We start from the raw sequence: 15,410 nt of genomic DNA, 5'->3' as shown, positions 1-15,410 counted from the left end.
AACCCACCAGAAATGGTCTGCCTGCCTGTCACGGAGTCCCTGGGCGATGCTCTGGAACTGCTCCCCATGAAGTCAGTCAGGACTCTGGGGTAGTCGCCTTTCCGTGAGCAGCCTGTCTTCAGGACACACAGCTCACACAGCTTCCACCTTCCTGGGTCTGACCTCGGGGCATTCAGCATCCTCTGCCTCTCCGTGCACTTTCCCCCAGCGAGTCCGCTCAGGCGGTGCTCCTGGGGAAGCCAGAGGGTCCTGCACCCCAACTTCGCAGTCAGACGTGACTCTCAGCCAGCCAGTAAAACAGAAGGTTTATTAGACTACAGGAACATGGTCTAAAACAGAGCTTGCAGGTGCAGAGAACGGGACCCCTCAGCTGGGTCCATTCTGGGGGGCAGTGAGCCAGACAACCCCGTCTGCCCTTCACTCCATGTCCCGGCCAGCCCCAAACTGAAACTCCCCCCCCAGCCCCTCCTCCTCTGGGCTTTGTTCCTTTCCCGGGCCAGGTGGTCACCTGATTCCTTTGTTCTCCAACCCTTCAGCTCTCACCTTGCAGGGGGGAAGGGCCCAGGCCATCAGTTGCCAGGAAACAGGGTGTCGGCCATTCTCTGTGTCCAGACTCCTGCACACACCTGCCCTCTAGGGCTCTGCAATGATCCTACACCCTTACCCCACCCCCTAGATACTTAAGAACTGCCTAGGGGAAACTGAGGCACCCCCACACTATTCAGAGGAAACATTAAGAACAATCCCACTTCGTCACACTGCCCTCACCAGGGGCATTGGCCCCAGCTCGGACTTTTAAATTCAGCCCTTCACTTGGGCTTCCAAACGAACCTCGTCCATTGCTCGGGGTTTAGGGCACTTCGCCGCTGCTCCGGGCTCCAGCCTGGGGACCTAGCCACGTACAGCTCCCTGCACCCGGTGCTGTCCCCTCCCAGGGCCTCGCTCCCCCTGGCCCCTTCGCGTCACCCGAGCTCAGGGCTAAAGTACCAGGACCTCCTCCCAGCCCAGCAAGCACAGCCAGAACCCAACTCTGGTTCTCCCTGGGGTGGGGAGGGGGCTCTGCTGGGCTCCAATTCGCTGCTTCACCTGGCCCCTCTAGGCAGGCCTGGAGGACTCACCTTTGCTGCTCTGTCCCTGCCACATTGCGGCTTGCTGGGGAGGGCAGGGGGAGGGCCCCGGGTCCTCGTGTAGGGAGCCGAAAGGGCCAGCTGCAGCCCCCACACACCAGCCCCAGGCCCCAAGTGGGGGGACCAGGCCCTGACCCCAGGCCCCAAGCACGGGGGAACGAGGCCCTGGCCCTAGGCCCCAAGCACGGGGGAACCCAGCCCAAGGCCCTGCCTGCCCCATGCAGGGAGACCTATTTGACTCCTGTCTTCCCTCACCCTCCTCCAGATGTGGGTGGAGGCAGTTTGGCGCTGGGGCCCACGTTCCGTGCAGGACGTGCGATCAGACCTGGCTGCGGCACACGGGGGATGCTGGCAGAGCTCCCAGCCGGGCCGGAGCTGCACTGAGCGTGGGGGGACCTGCGCTGGCCAGTGCTCCCCACGGCTCTGAGGGGCTGCAGGCTCCTGTTCCAGGGCTGCTGGGCTTGTCCTGCCGGGGGCTCACAGCAGAACAGGTTCTGAGCCCAGGATTTGCCTGTAATAAGCAGGGACCTAGACCCGCTGGCTCCGACCTTCTCCAGCTCAGACAGGCTCTCGGTCAGGTCAACCTCCCACCATCCTGGCCGCCAGACCCACAGCAGCATGTGGGTAGGTGCTGGAAGCCCAGACAGCAGGGCGATGGGATGGGGGTGGCTTTATTGGCCAGGACCAATGCTGTGCCCTGGAAGCTGGTATCGAGTCTGCCCGGCTCATCTCCTCCACCCAGCCCCTCAGCCTTTGTCTCCAAGTGGGGAAGGGACAGTCAGTCTCCTGCCCCACGGGGGGACGGGTGGGGCGTAGAGACAGGCTGCAGAGATCCAGTGGGCTGGGGTAGCCGTAAGAGGTCAGATTCTGGGCAGGGCCTTCCTGTCATTGCTCGCTATCCTAAACAGTCACCCCCGTTGGGACTCCGGCCGTCCTGGCAGCCCCCCGCCCTGCTTCAGTGCAGCGACCTGGGCCCTCGGCCCAGCAGGGTCTGCTGCCCCCAGACTCGGTGCTGCCCTGGCAGTGCCGGGCCTTGGGTGGACACTGCAGGATTCGTTTTGCCCCAGGCTTGCAGGAGGCTGTAGCTGGGTGCAGTGGAGCAGGTCACCCCCGCGCTGCCCTGGCCCCTGGGGAAGGGATGGCATAGCTGCAGCACTGAAGCAGCATAGATGTGCCCACGCGCAGGCTGGCAGTTCCTCCTCCCCGGGCCACCCCCTGGAGCGTAAGGGCTCAAATCGCACCCAGCCGGCATGGCAATCGCGGTGCTGGCATTAGCTGCCGGGGGACAGTTGCAGCCCAGCGGCTGCTGTCACTCAAAGCTTTTCTCTCTGACAAGCCCCAGGTTGCTGAGGCTGAGGGCAGCAGCTGCCAACGCACGCCCAGGGCACAGTGCTCTGTCCACGTCCGTGTCCACTGGCTGGGCTCGTACTCGTGCAAGGGTGAGGGTCCCTCTAGCTACAAGGCTGTCCCTGCCTGTACCTTCATGGCTGCCGCCCGCCACCTTCTCCTGGGACCCCAGGCCTTCAGCAGCCTCCTCCCGAGAGCTGGGCCAGAGAGAGGATGCCACTGCCACTGGCCCCCGCTGAATCCTGCACACCACCTGGGATGTGGGTAGGGGGATCAGGGGTCCGGTTTTCGACCAGAATACCGGGTTGAAAAGGGACCCTGGCAGTTCCGGTCAGCACCGCCGACCAGGCTGTTAAAAGCCCGGTCGGTGGTGGTGAGGAGCTAAGGCAGGCTCTGGGGTGCAGGAGGGGGCTCCGGGTTTGGAGGGGCTCAGGGCTGAGACAGGAGATTGGGATTCAGGGTTGGGGCATGGGCTTACCACGGGCAGATCCCGGTCAGCAGTGCAGCAGGGCTAAGGCTCGTCCCTGGGGCACCGTGCTGCGCCCTGGAAGCAGCCAGATGGTCCAGCTCCTAGGCGGGGGGGCCACGGGGCTCGGCGCACTGCCCCCGCCCCGAGCACCAGCTCCGCACACGGCCAATGGGAGCTGGGCAGGGGGCGGTGCCTGCAGGCGAGAGCAGCGCGAGCTGCGAAGCCTCCTGTCCCCCCTCCCAGGAGCCGGACCTGCTGGCTGCTTCTGGGGCGCAACATGGAGTCAGGACAGGCAGGGACTAGCTTTAGCCCTGCTGCACTGCTGACCAGGAGCTGCCCCAGGTAAACCCGTGCCCCAACCCTGAGCCCCAACCCCCCGCCCCAGGCCTGAGCCCCTCCCAAACCCAGAGCCCCCTCCTGCACCCCAGAGCCTGCATCCCCAGCCCAGAGCTCCCTCCCACACCCTGAACTCCTCATCCCTGGCCCCACCCCAGAGCTTGCACCCCCTCCTGTACCACAACCCCCTGCCTCAATCCGCCGCCCCCTCCCACATTCCAAATCCCTCAGCCCCACCCCCCAGCCTGGAGCCCCCTCCTGCATCCCAAACCCCTCATCCTCAGGCCCCCGCCCCCAGAGCCCGCACCCCCAGCCGGAGCCCTCACGTCCTCCCACACCCCAACTCCCTGCCCCAGCCCAGAGCCCCCTCCCGCACTCTGAACCCCTCATTTCTGGCCCCACCCCAGAGCCCACACCCCCATTTAGACCCTCACCCCCTCCCGCACCCCAACCCCCTGCCCCAGCCCAGTGAAAGTGAGTGAGGGTGGGGGAGAGCAAGCCACCGAGGGAGGGGGAATGTAGTGAGCAGGGGGAGGGGCTTCTGGGAAGGGGTGGGACAGGGGCGGGGCCTCATGGAAGGGGCGGGGCTAGGGGGGTTCAGTTTTGTGCAATAGAAAGTTGGCAACCCTAGATGTGAGACTTTGTGCCCCGCTCACACTGTCACAGAGCCTCAGAATTGGAGCTACACCCCAGCTTTTCCACAGCCTCTTGGCAGAGCCCCCTCAGTGTGGGAGCCCCCCAAGGGGTCCCACTCGTCCATCAGGGTAGGCCATACAGCCTCACCCCCTCCTGGAACAGGACCTGGGCTCTGTCATGGAGTCCCTGGGCGATGCTCTGGAACTGCTCCCCATGAAGCCAGGCAGGACTCTGGGGAAGTCTCCACTCTGGGAGCAGCCTGTCTGCAGGACACACAGCTCACCCGGCTCCCACCTTCCTGGGTCTGACCTCGGAGTATTCAGCCTCCTCTGCCCCTCCGTGCGCTTCCCACAGCCAGTCAGCCCAGGTCGGGTCCTGGGGAAGCCAGAGGGTCCTGCCCCCCAACTCCGCAGTCAGACATGACTCTCAGCCAGCCAGTAAAACAGGTTTATTAGGCGACAGGAACATGGTCTAAAACAGAGCTTGCAGGTGCAGAGACCAGGACCCCTCAGTCAGGTCCATCTTCGGGGGGCAGGGAGGCCAGAGCCCTATCTGGCCCTCCCTCCATTTCCCCAGCCGGCTCCAAAACTGAAACTCTCTCCAGCTGTCTTCCCCAGGCTCCCTCCGGCTCCTTCTCCAGCCTTTGTGAATTTCCCGGGCCAGGAGGTCACCTGATCTCTTTGTTCTCCAACTCCTTCAGTTGGCACCTTGGCAGAGGAGAGGGGCCCAGGCCATCAGTTGCCAGGAGACAGGGTGTCAGCCATTCTCTGTGCAGCCCCTCTAGGGCTCTGCAACAATCACACACCCTTATCCCACCACCTAGATACTTAAGAACTGCATAGGGGAAACTGAGGCACCCCACTGTATTCAGAGAAAACATCAAGAACATTCCCACTTTGTCACAGCTCCAACACCCATTTCACACCACGACTCCTGGCAGAGACTTGTGCACTCTTCGTTCGTGGACACAGAGCTGGAACTCAGCACTGAACGTCCTTATCCAGCACCAAGAAATAAAGGCTAAAGCGTGGCCCACCCTGGTCAAGCCAGCACAAACCCCCGGCCAAGCTGCCGCAGATTCCACCTCAGGCTCTGTCTCTCTGAATTCTTCAGGCAGGCCCAGGCGAGAGCAGCCAGCTTACCAGGAGCCCAAACTTAATTCCCTGCTGGTCACCTCCCAGTCCCTTGTTCTCCATGCTGAGTTCACAACCCCCCTTGCCAGAGCTTTCCACAGCTGAGTGTTGACTGTTGAGTTGCTGGAGTTTGCATTGTCTCTATGGACCCTGCTTTGACCTGGGTTGGTGTCAACCAGCTCCTCAGCCACCCTATTCACACCCCCCAGGCAGCGAGGTGACACCCCCCCCCCAATGTCTCTTGTGCTCTTCCAGGAGCTGTGTCACCCCCGCCCCCCTCAGGTAGCAATTATAGAGGGGAACTGAGGCACACATACAATCCATACAAATATTACAGAAAATTCCCACATCATCACACCTGGTGTGTCCTTTTCCTTCTCCACATTAGTCCTTCTCTTTCCTACCCCCCTACTTGTTCCTTCTGTCGAACACGAGTCTGGCTTAGCCGGCCAAGGCTGTGTATTGTGCACCATGGCTATGAGCCTGCAGCCAGCCAGAGGCAGCTAGAAGCAGTGCCCTGAACAGCCCAGAGCCGGTACGAGTCTGCCGGGTCTCGGAGTGGCTGGGCCTGTGTTTCTCCAGCTTGGGGTGGGGGTGGGGGTGCACGCAAGTGAGGGACACCCCAGGGACAGACGCTGCAGCCTCTCTCTCTGCTGCTCTTTTCTCTCCCCTCTTGGGTGTGTTCGCCTGGTTCTGTCGGCGAGGAAACGGGATCCAACTTCAGCCGCAGCAGCAGCTCCTGCCCGTGTCTTTGCTCCAAAGGCCCGTGACTCCCGCAGAGACTGTCCAGCCGTCTCTAAAACCTCTCTCCAGCTAAACTGCCAGGGACCAAGGGACGCTGTTACAAGGCCAGCCTCACTTAGCACTGTCCCCGCCCCCCAAGTCTGTATCTGTGGGGAAACGGTGAAGGGCTGTTCATGGTGTCGCTGCTTGGGACGGAGCAGGCGGGGGTCCCTGGACCCTTGTTTAACACTGTTCAGAGCTGGGAGGTGACTGGGTCATGTTCAAACCTCTGACTCTTTGGGCCCCTTTATTCCATCTAAACACACCAGGCCCTGGGGGGCTGGGACTGGTCTGTGCCTTGAAGCCCTCCCATCTGTGAGGCCCAGCCTAACCTTGCTCTCCTCATTGATCTTCCTCCACATGTTTCTCCCTGGCCTGGCAGAGCGGCCTTGCCCTGCTGGTGCCCCCGGGGTGCTGCCCAGCTCTCAGACCCTGGCTGTTTGGGGCCAGAACATGATGGGGGTAGGAGGGAATTACTGGTGCCCAGGGGGGTTTATGGCCCCATTCACTCTGGATTGTCTCCACCAGGCACTGCTTTTACTCTGACCTCAGAGATGGACACTGCAGCGTTGCCTTCTAGGGGAGCGGCATAGCTCAGTGGTTTGAGCATTGGCCTGCTAAACCCAGGGTTGAGTTCAATCCTTGAGGACGCCATTTAGGGATCTGGGGCAAAAATTGGGGATTGGTCCTTGTGACGCAGCAGGGAGGGGGGAGTGTGGACCTGGGAATGTGGCAGGGGAGTTTCACTGAGGATGGTTTCAGAGGAACAGCCGTGTTAGTCTGTATTCGCAAAAAGAAAAGGAGTACTTGTGGCACCTTAGAGACTAACCAATTTATTTGAGCATGAGCTTTCGTGAGCTACAGCTCACTGTATGAAGTGATGATCTGATGATGATCTGATGAAGTGAGCTGTAGCTCACGAAAGCTCATGCTCAAATAAATTGGTTAGTCTCTAAGGTGCCACAAGTACTCCTTTTCTTTTTCACTGAGGATGGGAGACCTGAGAGCCTGTAACCTGAGCCGGGAGGGGGAGGGGGAGGTAACACCTCTGCCCAGGAATGTGGACGGAGGCTGCAGCAGGGAGCCTGCTGGGGGGGTTAGTTTTCAGTTTGGGGCTGGGTGGAGGAACACAGGGAACCCCAGGGCTGGGGTCTAAGCTCCCTGCCCCCCCCCCAGAAGGACTTGACTGAGGGGTCCTGGGGGTACCCACAAGCTCTGTTTTGGACTATGTTCCTGTTGTCCAATAAACCTTCTGTTTTACTGGCTGGCTGAGAGTCACGGTGAATCTCAGGAAGAGGGGTGCAGGGCCTGGACTCCTCCACACTCCGTGACAGTCCTGCTTTGAGCAGGGGGTTGGACTAGACCTCCTGAGGCCCTTTCCAACCCTGATATTCTATGAATTTCTCCAGACCTCCCCATGCCAGCAGACAGCCCCGGGGGCACCAGCCCCTGCAGTTTCCCTGAGCCTAGAGGAATGTCCCACTCTGTGGTGCTCTCTATGCACCCACCCCCTCCATACCCCATGCCCCTGCCATGCACACTCCCCCCATGCCCCTCCATGCACCCGCCCCCTCCATGCACGCTCCCCCCCCCATGCACTCTTCCAACTCTTACCCCTGAACTGCTGGATGCTCACTCCTGCCCCTTCATCTCACCCAAATCTGGCTCGCTCATGCCGGGCAGGAACAATCATCTCTGACAGGCATGGTCCTCTAGTCTAGTGGACGTAATTAAAACCAGCTCTCTGAACGGAAGGGAGCGAAGCGGGTGTGCGCTGGGTACAAGCTAGCAAGAGCAGGGAGGCATCACCATTGAGACTACAGGGGTTGGGACCAGGGGAAGTGGGGGAGGCTCAGCCAGGACATCTGCCATGGGAAACTGGTGAAGGGTCCTGGCAGCCAGGAGCCTGGGCAATTACCCAGGGCTGAGCGCTGAAGAGGAGCTGCATCCTGGGGCCTGCTACCCCAGGCACAATGCCAGCCCCAGGCAGCGCGGTTCCTGTCACTGGGCTGCACAGCCCAAAGGGAAGCAGGGGGTGGGATGCCACTGACCATGGGAATCGGACTCCCCTTGCCGCCCCCAGAGATAGGAGGCATTTCCTGGGGGTCTCCTGGTGACTGTAGCAATTGCCCCTTCCCCCAGGCTCAGGTGGGGTTGGGAGCAGGGAGCGCCCCTCCCCACACGCCCAGGCTAGCAGAGGTCTCCAGGCAGCGGGCAGCCTGCTGATGGCACCGAAGCCCAGGCGGCAGACGTGGCCCACAGGTCCGGGCCGATTTCCTGCCGCTCGGTCTAGGCAGCCCGGCTTGGGGCCGCTCAGTTCCCTCTCAGAGAGGGGGTTTAATTACATCCCTCGAAGATCAAGCCTGTCAGAGATGCTCATCCTGCCCTGCATGAACGATGCTGCAATTGAAACAGCCGCAGAGCAGAGCGCCCCGGCCCCCGGCTGCTCCCAAGGAGACGCTCCCAGTCGCTGAGCACAGCCCGCATCACAACCCAGGACCCTCGCTCCCACCCCACGGCGCCGCAGGATCCACAGCCAGGGCAGCAGCTCCAGGTTCATACCCCCACCCCCAGGGCAGCTCCCTGCACTGCCATCCCGCCCCCAGAGCCCCCCAGGGCCCAGCCCCAGCGCCCCCCTTCTCCCCCCAGGGCAGTCCCTGCACTGCCATCCTGCCCCCAGAGCCCCCCAGTGCCCAGCCCCAGCGCCCCCCTTCTCCCCCCAGGGCAGTCCCTGCACTGCCATCCCGCCCCCAGAGCCCCCCAGGGCCCAGCCCCAGCGCCCCCCTTCTCCCCCCAGGGCAGTCCCTGCACTGCCATCCCGCCCCCAGAGCCCCCCAGGGCCCAGCCCCAGCGCCCCCCTTCTTCCCCCAGGGCAGTCCCTGCACTGCCATCCCGCCCCCAGAGCCCCCCAGGGCCCAGCCCCAGCGCCCCCCTTTTCCCCCCAGGGCAGCTCCCTGCACTGCCATCCCGCCCCCAGAGCCCCCCAGGGCAATTCTCCACACTGCCACCCTGCTCCCAGAGCCCCCCAGGGGCCAGTGTCCCCCTCTGTTACCCAGGGCCCCCCTGTTACCCAGGGCCCCCCAGGATTCCTTGTCAAGCACCAGGACCCTGCCCAGCCCCACACTCTCCTTTACCCTGGCTCCCCAAGGCTGCTGCATGAAGTGGGCGTTGATGCCTGCCGCAGTAAAGGGCGCAGACGTGCAATGGGGTTTCCTCCCCCTAGTCTGGGTGGGGAGCTCCCAGGGCCAGGGCTGAGCCTGCTGCATGAGGGCCTGGGGGCAGGAAGGGGCGAAGGGGGCAGGGCGCTGCTTTGGCGGGCAGGGCAGATGCTCCTGGAGCTGCTGCAGGGCCAGGAGCCGGGGCAGCGGAGAGGGCGGCATGAGACAGCTCCGGCCTCGCAGCCCAGGAGCTGGCAGGCACCGGGCAAGGCAGCTGCCACGGACGGAATCCGTCCCCCGGGCCCAGCCTCCGGGCCGGGGCAGCAGGCGAAGCTGCGGCAGGCCAGGCCCAGGAGGAGCCACAAGCGGCATGGGGAGCCCCGGGGAGGAGCTGGCGGTGCACTGGGGAATGCTAATGCTGGGATTCCCCTTGAACATCCCCTCGGCCCCAAGCAACCCGGCTAGGCCACGGGGGCAGCAGGCGGGCGGGAACCTGGGCCAGGGCCTGGCAACGTCTGGGATGAGACACCCCCAGCATCCCAATGAAGGAGACCTGGGAGCTGCTGCCAGAGCGATCCAGGGAGGGAGCGGACAGAGTGCGTGCCCACGCACACACACCTCTCCCCCCCCCGGCCCTGCACCGAGAGCACCCGCCCCCACCCCGCGAACCCAGGCCCAGCAGCAGCTCCACAGCTCTGCGGGAAGGGGCCGGGAGAGCTCCACCCCACACAACGAGCCCATTAGTGGGAAATCAATGGCAGCCGGAGCCAGGAAAGGGAGCAGCTCATGTGCCAGGTCCACACCCAGCCCCTGGCAGGCTCCAGGCCACACTGTGCACTTAGCCCGGGCTCCTTCCGCCCCCCCTCCCGCCCCCCAGGGCACCACTGCCCGCAAAGCTAGAGCCCTCCTTCTCCCGTAACCTGTTCCCCCCTCCCAGCGCTGCTTTCCCCATGCTGCACTGGCCACAGCCTCAGCCCGGGCAACCCCAGAGACCCTGACTTCCGTGCGGGAGCAGGGCAGCCCCCCTCTCGACATGAGCAAGGTGCGAGCTGGCAGGGAGGCTGGCCGGGGCACAGTCTCCCCTCTGCCAACCTCAGGGGCCGGCACAGCCTGCATCCTCCACCCTCTCACCTCTCCAGCACCGAGCCAGAGCCCAGGAGATGCGTAACTCCCCGCTGCACCAGGGGTCTCCTGCCCACCCTGGCTCCTCCCAGAGCGTGCCTGGGACCGCTCCGGGGGCGTGCACCCAGCTAACCCCTCTGGCCAGCACTATCTCCCCGGCCACAGCCCCGGCAGGGCAACAGGATTTAAGGAGCCAAGCTGGCAGGTTAACAGGCCAGCCAGGTAACTAGTAATGACAGAGAGCGGCAAGGGCCTCACTTTATGGCTCGTTCCAAAGATGGCACCTTCTGCAGCACAGGGGAGCCCCCCAATGAGCCTGCTCCTGGAGGCATGGCTCCCCCTCCACCCCCCACAGCGAGCCCCCACTCTGCTCCCTGCAGCACAGTGCCCCCCGGCAAGCCCCTGCCCCACGCCTTGCAGCACAGCATCCCCTGCTGATTTACCTGCCCGCTGCCTGCCGCCCAGCACTCCCGCTGTGTCCCCCACCCCGCCCCACTCCCTGCCGCCTGGCACCCCCGATGGGTCCCTCACTCTGCTCCCTACCACCTGACGCCCCCGCTGGGTTCCCCACCTGGCACCCCCGCTGGGTTCCCCACCCCACCCCGCTCCCTGCCGCCCGGCGCCCCCGCTGGGTTCCCCACTCCGCCCCGCTCCCTGCCGCCCGGCGCCCCCGCTGGGTTCCTCACCCCGCCCGGCACCCCAGCTGGGTCCCCCACCCTGCCCCACTCTCTGCCGCCCAGCACCCCCGCTGGGTCCCCCACTCCGCCCCGCTCCCTGCCGCCCGGCACCCCTGCTGGGTCCCCCACCCCGCCCCACTCCCTGCCACCCGGCACCCCTGCTGGGTCCCCCACCCCGCCCCACTCCCTGCCGCCTGGCACCCCCGATGGGTCCCCCACTCTGCTCCCTACCACCCGACGCCCCCGCTGGGTTCCCCACCCCACCTGGCACCCCCGCTGGGTTCCCCACTCCACCCCGCTCCCTGCCGCCCGGCGCCCCCGCTGGGTTCCCCACTCCGCCCCGCTCCCTGCCGCCCGGCGCCCCCGCTGGGTTCCCCACCCCGCCCGGCACCCCAGCTGGGTCCCCCACCCTGCCCCACTCTCTGCCGCCCAGCACCCCCGCTGGGTCCCCCACTCCGCCCCGCTCCCTGCCGCCTGGCACCCCCGATGGGTCCCCCACTCTGCTCCCTACCACCCGACACCCCCGCTGGGTTCCCCACCCCACCTGGCACCCCCGCTGGGTTCCCCACCCCACCCCACTCCCTGCCGCCTGGTGCCCCCGCTGGGTTCCCCACTCCGCCCCGCTCCCTGCCGCCCGGCGCCCCCGCTGGGTTCCCCACCCCGCCCGGCACCCCAGCTGGGTCCCCCACCCTGCCCCACTCTCTGCCGCCCGGCACCCCCGCTGGGTCCCCCACTCCGCCCCACTCCCTGCCGCCTGGCACCCCTGCTGGGTCCCCCACCCTGCCCCACTCCCTGCCGCCCGGCACCCCTGCTGGGTCCCCCACCCCGCTCCAAACCACCCGACGCCCCCGCTGGGTTCCACACCCCACCCGGCACCCCTGCTGGGTCCCCCACCCCACTCCCTACCACCCAACGCCCCCGCTGGGTTCCCCACCCCGCCCGGCACCCCCTGCTGGGTTCCCCACCCTGCCCCACTCCCTGCCGCCCGGCACCCCCGCTGGGTCCCCCACCCTGCCCCACTCTCTGCCGCCTGGCACCCCCGCTGAGTCCCCCACCCCGCTCCCTACCACCCGACGCCCCCGCTGGGTTCCCCACCCCGCCCGGCACCCCCCGCTGTGTCCCCCACCCCGCCCCGCTCCCTGCCGCCTGGCACCCCTGATGGGTCCCCCACTCTGCTCCCTACCACCCGACGCCCCCGCTGGGTTCCCCACCCCACCTGGCACCCCCGCTGGGTTCCCCACCCCGCCCCGCTCCCTGCCGCCCGGCACCCCTACTGGGTCCCCCACCCCGCTCCCTACCACCCGACGCCCCCGCTGGGTTCTCCACCCCACCCGGCACCCCTGCTGGGTCCCCCACCCCGCTCCCTACCACCCGATGCCCCCGCTGGGTTCCCCACCCCGCCCGGCGCCCCCGGCTGGGTTCCCCACCCCACTCCCTGCCGCCCAGCACCCCCGCTGTGTCCCCCACCCCGCCCCGCTCCCTGCCGCCCGGCACCCCCGCTGAGTCCCCCACCCCGCTCTCTACCACCCGACGCCCCCGCTGGGTTCCCCACCCCGCCTGGCACCCCCAGCTGGGTCCCCCACCCTGCCCCACTCTCTGCCGCCCGGCACCCCCGCTGGGTCCCCCACCCCGCCCCGCTCCCTGCCGCCCAGCACCCCTGCTGGGTCCCCCACCCCGCCCCACTCCCTGCCGCCCGGCACCCCTGCTGGGTCCCCCACCCCGCTCCCTACCACCCGACGCCCCCGCTGGGTCCCCCACCCCGCTCCCTACCACCCGACGCCCCCGCTGGGTCCCCCACCCCGCCCGGCACCCCCTGCTGGGTTCCCCACCCCACCCTGCTCCCTGCTGCCCAGCACCCCTGCTGGGTGCCCCACCCCGCTCCCTGCAGGTCAGCTGGGGTCAGCCTTGTGTCCAAAGACACACCTTAGCATCATGCTACAGCACTGGGATGAGCACCGACTCTGAGGGACCCACCCCCCCACTGCAGAATCTGATGGGCCGCCCCCGTCTGAGGATCGGCCCAGTTTAACTGATCTTAGCTCGCCGCCAGTGGGGAGACCCTGGGCAAGGCGGGTCTGTCTCCATGTCTCCAGGGCCTGTCTCTTGCCCCAGCTACACCGGAGCAGCCACTGAGCCCTTCTCCAAAGCAAGCCTGCCCGGGTGTGAGGAAACCGGCCAGAGGAGTCTCGTGGAGCCTTGTGCTTGGAAGACATCCAGTAAGGAGCCGCCAGAGAGGAAGAGACACTAGCCGCGAGCAGACTCTGCTGTGGCAGCAGCAAGGACTCCAGCAGCTCTTGGAGCTGCCAACTTGGCAGGTGCTGGGCCGCTCTGGAAGCGATGGACTCAGAAACGGGCCTTCGGGGGTTGCTGGTGCAAACGGATCTTGCCTGATGGTCTCTGGCCGGGCACACCAGCTTGGCTCCCTGCTGCTCTCCCTACCCTGGTGCAGGGGGGCAGTCACCAGATCTCCCCATCTTGATGGGCACAGCTGGCTCCCGACCCCTAGTTCTGCCAAGGAGCCCCAGCAAGTTGCTTCGCCGCTCTGGGCCTGCGGCCGCTCTGGGCGTCTCGATCCCGCGGGCAGAGCCGTGCCCGGCTGCTCCCCGACGGCTGTGCGGCTCCAAGCGCCGAGAGCCTGAGCAGAGCACCATGCCCATGAGCCGCACCCGGTTCCTGCCAGGGCCTCCACAGACATCTCCCACCCGCCTCAGGTCCAGCCTGCTCCCCATGCCGCACGAGGAGCCGGACCCCACGGCCAGGGGCTCCGAAAGGCACTGAGCTCCCAGCAGGGAGGAGGCTGGGTGCAGGTAGCACAAAGCCCACGCGGCAGAGGAGGAGCTTGCCCATGACCGAAACTCTGATTGTGGGGCTGGGAGGCCCTGGGGGCAGCAGGAACCAGACCCTGTGAATAGGATCCCAAACCTGGATTCCCTTTGGGAACTGGCCTGGAGCAGGAGAGCCCGGGAGCCCCCAGCACTCCGCAGCAGGGCGTGGAGACAGCCGGGCCTGTGCCAGAGGCAGGGAGACAGGCTGTGGGGTAGCGATTTCCCTGCTGACAGGTGCTGACGGGCGGGAGCAGCCAGGGGCTGCACTCGGAGGGGTGTTGGCCCGAGCTCCCCCGTGCTGGGGGAGCCGCGTTGCTGTCTACTCTCTCTGCCCTTCTCCCCAGCGCCCAGGGAGTCTGACAGCCCTGCCTGGGGTGAGCACAGGAGAACCCCAGAGGGGGGCCATGTCACAGAATCACAGAATAGCAGGGTTGGAAGGGACCTCAGGAGCTCATCTAGTCCAACCCCCTGCTCAAAGCAGGGCCAGTCCCCACCTAAATCATCCCAGCCAGGGCTTTGTCAAGCCTGACCTTAAAAACTCCTAAGGAAGGAGATTCCACCACCTCCCTGGGTAACGCATGGTAACGTCCCCTCCCACGTGCACACCAATCCCCATGCGCTCAGCGTGGCGGGGCCGGGACAGGCTCTAGACCAGGGCTCTGGACCTTCGCCATGCCCTGATCTGTATGGTGGGACCCCTCCTGTCTAGCCCTAACGACCCCTATGCCTGCTTGTGTCCTGGGGGGGTCTCCACCCCAGCTGAGCACCCCCAGGGCTGGTTGATGGGGCTTTAGCCCCAGTTCGCTCTGAGTTGAGCTCTGCAGCCCAGAGAGCAAGCTCTAACTCTGCTCTGGAGCTGGGTCCAACCCCCACCTAGCTGGCTGGGCTTCCCGCTCCTCCATAGGGAGGCTGCCGCACCCCACCCTGGGCTGGCTAAACCGGCTGGACGACCCACCCACAGGAAGGGCTGGGCCTCCTGCTTCTGCCCCAGGGGCCGGGGGTGGGAGGGGAAGGGGAGGGAAGTGCCAGGAGGCAGAGGTCCCTGAACCAGCCCAGGCTGCTGTGCAGGCATGTGCCTGGGTCCAGCCACGCTGACACCCTACAACCCTCCCCAGCCAATGGGCCTAGTGCCAGGGCAGAGCTAGGCCAAGCAAGCACCCCATTCTCCAGCCTGCCGCACCCTAGGGGAATCCCCTGCCCAGCAGGGATTCACAGGGAGCAGGTGCAGGCAGATGTGGGCTTGCTCTCAGGGCTCCCATCAGCACGGTGGCTGGCCTCTGGGACCGGCCCAGCCATGCAGCAGGAATGCAGTGTGGGGGTCCAGCACCGAGAAGACAAAGCACCCACCTGGCGTTCCTTATCCACGCAGCTCACATCCCTGCTCAGCACAGCGCTGTTCCCTGCAGCTGGCGGTTAGAACATGTTACGACAGCACATTCCTGTCCTCCACCCCGCAAGGCACTCAGCAGCCAGGCACTCAGCAGCCAGGCCATCAGGCCCAGAGCGGGGAAGGGCACTCAGCAATTCGCGGCAGAGCCAGGGAGAGCACCCAGGACTCTGGGCTCCCAAGGGCGTGCTCTTTGGGGTTTCACTGCTCCCAAGTGCTTGTAGCCAATAGAAGCAGAGCACCGCACACAGCCCCAGCTGAGCCCATGTGCATCTACCGAGCGCTAATTAACACTCTAGTCACTGTAACCCCTGCTCAACAGCTCCGGTTCCCTGGAGCTCTCAGGAGCTGCCCTTTGGCTCTTGCCTTAAATGCAGGTTTCGGGCTCTTCAAGGCCAGGCCTGGCTCTG

General features: G+C 65.6%; 1 long non-coding RNA gene across 1 annotated transcript; it reads right to left on the bottom strand.

The window, feature by feature from the left end:
• Positions 1-4,346: 4,346 nt before the first annotated feature.
• On the bottom strand, positions 4,347-15,029 carry LOC142073130 (uncharacterized). The gene is made up of 2 exons (XR_012669809.1): positions 14,961-15,029; positions 4,347-4,622 (listed from the first exon to the last, which is right to left on the bottom strand). It is a non-coding gene; the product is annotated as an uncharacterized LOC142073130 (long non-coding RNA).
• Positions 15,030-15,410: the final 381 nt, after the last annotated feature.

Source organism: Caretta caretta, chromosome 8 (genome assembly GCF_965140235.1).
Source record: "Caretta caretta isolate rCarCar2 chromosome 8, rCarCar1.hap1, whole genome shotgun sequence".
In the NCBI taxonomy this organism is placed as follows: domain Eukaryota; kingdom Metazoa; phylum Chordata; order Testudines; family Cheloniidae; genus Caretta; species Caretta caretta.
This window is presented reverse-complemented; position numbering and strand designations above follow the sequence as displayed.